Genomic DNA, 6,000 nt, shown 5'->3' with positions numbered 1-6,000 from the left:
ATTGGGTCATGCTACTTGCTGGCACGGGGTGGGTGAAGTCATACGTGTTTGAGGGTCCACTATTTCAGGGTGCTAATGCTGGCCACCCTATTACCCTAGTTCCAAGTCCCATCCTATTTCCCAGCTCGTTCCCCACAGACAGATCTCAGTGCAAGAACAAGACTCAAATCTGGGAAAATATTGGAGTCATGTTGAGAAAGCTTTTTATGTGTAATGAAAAACCGTGACAAAATGATCCAATCGGTTAATCAGTGGAGTTTAATGACTGCTTACTAAGTGCCTGGTTAAGTACGATACAAGTGGATTGAATGGTAGATACAAGACTTGCCCTCAAGGAGTTTACAGTTTACAGGATCCATCGTCCAGATATCAATAATAGCCAGCCATGAGATCTCAAAGAATGCAGACAATTCCTATTCCAGTCCCAATAATTTATGGTGCTCTTATCTGGCAAGCTAGCAGGGGAATCTTTGATTTCACCCCTAGACACAAATCTGCATATCATTTCCCTGCACTTTTCTAACTGTCTTTGAAGCCAATATTTAAAAAATGGGGGGGTTTTATGACTGAAAATAGGAAACGCAGAGTGACATTGATAGATTGGTGTAGTAACCGGCCATTTCCAGAACATGGATCATGCAACTTTTTAAGTGTGAGCTGTTGACAGCTTGCATAATTTCCCACGGGAAGTCTCTCATCTTATTCATTCATTCATTTAATTGTATTTAAGTGCTTAGTACAGTGCTCTGCACACAGTAAGCGCTCAATAAATACAATTGAATGAATGAATTTATCTTACTGAGCCAGATGATCTTGGGCAAGTCATTTCACTTCTCTATGCCTCAGGTACTTCACTGTAAAATGGGGATTAAGGCTGTGAGCCCCCAGAGGGACTGTGTCCAATCTGATTTGCTTGTATGCACCCCAGCACTTAGTACTGTGCCTGGCACATAGTAAGTGCTTAACAAATACCACAATAATTATTAAAACTGTTATTTATTGAGCACTTATTGTGTACAGAGCTATCAATGGTATTTATTGAGTGCTTACTCTGTGCAGAGCACTGTACTGAACTTTAAGGAGAGTCCATTAATACTACTGACAGAGAAGCAGCATGGCATAGTGGATGGAGCACAGGCCTGGGCCTCAAATGGTCATGGGTTGTAATCCCAGCTCTGCCAATCGTCTGCTGTGTGACCTTGGGCAAATCACTTAACTTCTCTGTGCCTCAGCTACCTCATCTGTAAAATGGGGATTGAGACTGTGAGTACCATATGGAACAGAAACTGAGTCCATCCCAATTTGCTCGTATCCACCCCAGCACTTAAGACAGTGCTTGGCACAGAGTAAGTACTTAACAAATCCCACTATTGTTATTATTACAACAGGACAGATTCCCCACCCACATTGTGCTAACTGTTCTAGAGGGGAGATAGATGTTCATAAAATTTATGATATATATTTTAAAGATATGTACATTAGTGCGGTGGGGTTTAGGGTGGGGTGAATATTAAATGTCCGAAGGTCACAGATCCAAGTCCATGGACACCACAGAAGGGATGGGGAGCTAGAGAAAATAGGGCTTAATTGGGGAAAATGCAACTTTAATAATGCTATAAAGGCCAGGAGTCTGGTGGTCTAGTGTAGGTAGGTAGGGAGGGAGTTTCAGCACACGGGGAGGATGTGGGAAAGAGGTTGACATCAAAATAGATGAGATTGAAGCATCGTGACTAAGCTCGTGTTAGAGAAATTAAGTGGGCTAGGCTGTAGTTAGGAGATGGGTGAGGTGGGATGGGGCAAGTTGATTGCCTTTCTTTCATTCTCAAAATCATCCTCTGAGTCTGGGCAGACTCACTGAAGAAGGCCAAATGAGTTTGAGGCAGATTCTCCCAGTTTCTTCCTGGGAATGCATTAGGCAGTTCACAGACTGGCCCGAAGCTTGGGTAGCATTTACTATCCAAGTTGCATTACTAGAGAAGCAGCGTAGCTCAGTGGAAAGAGCCTGGGCTTTGGAGTCAGAGGCCATGGGTTCGAATCCCTCCCCCTTCTAGACTGTGAGCCCACTGTTGGGTAGGGACCATCTCTATGTGTTGCCAACTTGTACTTCCCAAGCGCTTAGTACAGTGCTCTGCACACAGTAAGCGCTCAATAAATACGATTGAATGAATGAATGAATCCTGACTCTGCCAATTGTCAGCTGTGTGACTTTGGGCAAGTCACTTCACTTCTCTGAGCCTCAGTTCCCTCATCTGTAAAATGGGGATTAAGACTGCGAGCCCCATGTGGGACAACCTGATCACCTTGTAACCTCCCCAGAGCTTAGAACAGTGCTTTGCACATAGTAAGCGCTTAATAAATATTATTATTATTATTATTACTAGATGTGGCCTAGCTGTGGGTGTCTTGGGGAAGACTAGGAATGCCCAAGTCAAGCACGTGTCCCACTTCCTTCCCCTTCACCGCCATTATGGTGCCCCAGGGAAGCCTGAATTTTGTGGCACAGGATAGGGTGGTGGTGGACTTGTCACTGGAACAGCTTTGATCCTTAAGCAGCTCCCTCACCAGAGGGGCTTTCCCAGAACCAATAGTTCAATAGCCTCAATTCAATTCCACTCTTTAAGCTTCCTTTGCCTCCCCTGTGTCCCCTCACTTCCCACCAAGTCTGAATGAATGAATGTATTTTAGATGAATGATGTAGTGAGTAAAATGAGTAAATAAATTAATGTATTTACATTAAGCAAGACAGATTCCCTGAAAGGGTAACAGACTTTTACTCCATCAGAAAGTAAAACGGACATGATAACTCTCCCTGTTGACTCCAAGTATACCCAGGTATCTCTCTCTTTCGCTTCACTCTCTGGACTCTCTCTGTTTTCTTTCCCATTTCTCTCTCCTTACTGTGGCTTTTAAAATTGTTTCCCCATTTTCTGGTGGCTCCCAGGCACTCTTTTTCCCCTCAATATCTGCACTCCTGGAGCTAATACCAGAAAGGAGGTTAGTGTCATTAAGCTGAAACTAGGCTCACATATAGAAACATAAATATCATTCATTTTAACTTAATGTCTTACAATGATTTCCTGGACTACAAAGTGTTCCTATACATGGGACTAAATGTCGAGAGGGTTTAATTGAAAAGGTTGGGAAAAATCACAAATTAATAGTAGAGAGGGTAGGTGTTAGGAAAAGAGAGACTTTAGTAAGGAGAATGATGGCAGAAAAACAGCTGAACAGCTCTCCCTCATTTTCCAATTAGTCTTGATTAGAAAAAAAAAAAGGCTGCAAACCTGGTAGCAGAAAGTCTGCCCTCTGATTCCTGGGGTGAGCAACAAAGGGAGCCAGTGACGGGGGCCAACTAGTATCAAAGAGCAACATCTACCCCTGCAAACTTGAAAGTTGATAAGAAAATACATGGAAGGTTGACCTGTCCAGATGTTATGCATCTCAGGGCTTTAGGGGGATTAGTTAATTAGTTAAAATCACTTTTTTTTCTGTAAAGCCGTACAGAAATGAAGCAGGCATCTGGGAGGAGAAGAGGAGAATCTACTTATGGCTCAGAAGGGACAAAAGATGGGGTCATGACAAGCATTATCTAATTTCAGCCCCTCCCCCTAAAATAATGGAATAAAATTCTGATGGGAAAATAAATACTCTCAGTAGCAAGGAGATAGCACAACCACAAGCAATTAACGTGATGAGTTTATAAATAACCAAACATACGTTTGGTTGGTGGGGATAGAATTACATGTGGGAACTCAGTAGAAGTCAGATATTTGGACACTGATAGCTTCATAATATCATTCTTGAAAAAATGATTTCAGTTGTGCAGAATGCTATAATAGATTAAAGACATGAGGATTAATGATAAGGATGTTTATAAAGAGTGCAGTGCACACATTCAGGTACCTTGGTCAAATCAGTGGTTGTTGCTTGAATATTGGACTTTAGTATAATTTGAAATTTTCATTGGGAAAATATACTACCTACTTCATCAAAAATTCACTGATGATACTAAATGGAAAGGTGATGTGAAAATCAATTATGCTAGCTAAGTGGAATAAAATGATTAAGAGAGGTTGTACATTTCGATAGGAATAAATTTGAGTGAATAGCAGAGTCTTTATGATAAGGTTTCATGTTCATGAGATTACAGGTTTGTACATGCTTTAGTACATGCTTTTTCTGAGCCCCCCCCCGCCAAAAAAAAAAATCAATTCTCCCGCAGGGATCTTTCTCTCGTATTTATATACCCGTTTGGGAGTTTGACTGGCTTGCCTCATTCACCAAGATCCATAGACTATTCCATGATGGAATAGTTGGTAAAATCAAAACTGGAGGGGATTTATGTAATCTTTTCCCCATCACTGTCAGAATGAAGGAGGGCTGGCTGTGTGGTAGGTCCATTTCTGTTTAACTTATTCTCTGCTGCCATGTTCATGGAAGCCACAAGAAATCTGGAAGGTGAGAGGTCAGATGTGCTTCTGTGCCACTAGGAAAACTTCCAGTGCAAGTGGCTTTGAGGATCATCAAAAGTCTTTGAGATAATGTTTCAGGAATTGCTTAATGCAGATGAGCGTTTTCTTGAGACACACACAAAGAAAGCATATAAATGGACATTGGATTGCAATGCAGAGTCTGCATCGTGTTACCAGTTGATGAAAGGCCTGAAGAAGATTCAAGTTATCAGCCTATACCCAGGAAATCCTAGTCAGCATCATCATCATCAACATCATCAATCGTATTTATTGAGCACTTACTATGTGCAGAGCACTGTACTAAGTGCTTGGGAAGTACAAATTGGCAACATATAGAGACAGTCCCTACCCAACAGTGGGCTCACAGTTTAAAAGGGGGAGACAGAGAACAAAACCAAACATACTAACAAAATAAAATAAATAGAATAGATATGTACAAATAAAATAAATAAATAAATAAATAGAGTAAAAAATATGTACAAACATATATACGTATATAAAGGTGCTGTGGGGAAGGGAAGGAGGTAAGATGGGGAGGATGGAGAGGGGGACGAGGGGGAGAGGAAGGAAGGGGCTCAGTCTGGGAAGGCCTCCTGGAGGAGGTGAGCTCTCAGCAGGGCCTTGAAGGGAGGAAGAGAGCTAGCTTGGCGGATGGGCAGAGGGAGGGCATTCCAGGCCCGGGGGATGACGTGGGCTGGGGGTCGATGGCGGGACAGGCGAGAGCGAGGTACGGTAAGGAGATCAGCGGTGGAGGAGCGGAGGGTGCGGACTGGGCTGTAGAAGGAGAGAAGGGAGGTGAGGTAGGAGGGGGCGAGGTGATGGAGAGCCTTGAAGCCCAGGGTGAGGAGTTTCTGCCTGATGCGCAGATTGATTGGTAGCCACTGGAGATTTTTGAGGAGGGGAGTAATATGCCCAGAGCGTTTCTGGACAAAGATAATCCGGGCAGCAGCATGAAGTATGGATTGAAGTGGAGAGAGACACGAGGATGGGAGATCAGAGAGAAGGCTGATGCAGTTGTCCAGACAGGATAGGATGAGAGCTTGAATGAGCAGGGTAGCGGTTGGGATGGAGAGGAAAGGGCGGATCTTGGCAATGTTGTGGAGCTCAGACCGGCAGGTTTTGGTCACGGCTTGGATGTGAGGGGTGAATGAGAGAGCGGAGTCGAGGATGACGCCAAGGTTGCGGGCTTGTGAGACGGGAAGGATGGTAGTACCGTCAACAGAGATGGGAAAGTCAGGGAGAGGGCAAGGTTTGGGAGGGAAGACAAGGAGCTCAGTCTTCGACATGTTGAGCTTTAGGTGGCGGGCAGACATCCAAATGGGGATGTCCTGAAGGCAGGAGGAGATGCGAGCCAGGAGAGAGGGGGAGAGAGCAGGGGCAGAGATGTAGATCTGGGTGTCATCAGCGTAGAGATGATAGTTGAAGCCGTGGGAGCGAATGAGGTCACCAAGGGAGTGCGTGTAGATCGAGAACAGAAGGGGACCAAGCACTGAACCTTGGGGAACCCCCACAGTGAGAGAATGGGAGG

Source organism: Tachyglossus aculeatus, chromosome 22 (assembly GCF_015852505.1).
Source record: "Tachyglossus aculeatus isolate mTacAcu1 chromosome 22, mTacAcu1.pri, whole genome shotgun sequence".
Lineage (NCBI taxonomy): Eukaryota > Metazoa > Chordata > Mammalia > Monotremata > Tachyglossidae > Tachyglossus > Tachyglossus aculeatus.
This window is presented reverse-complemented; position numbering follows the sequence as displayed.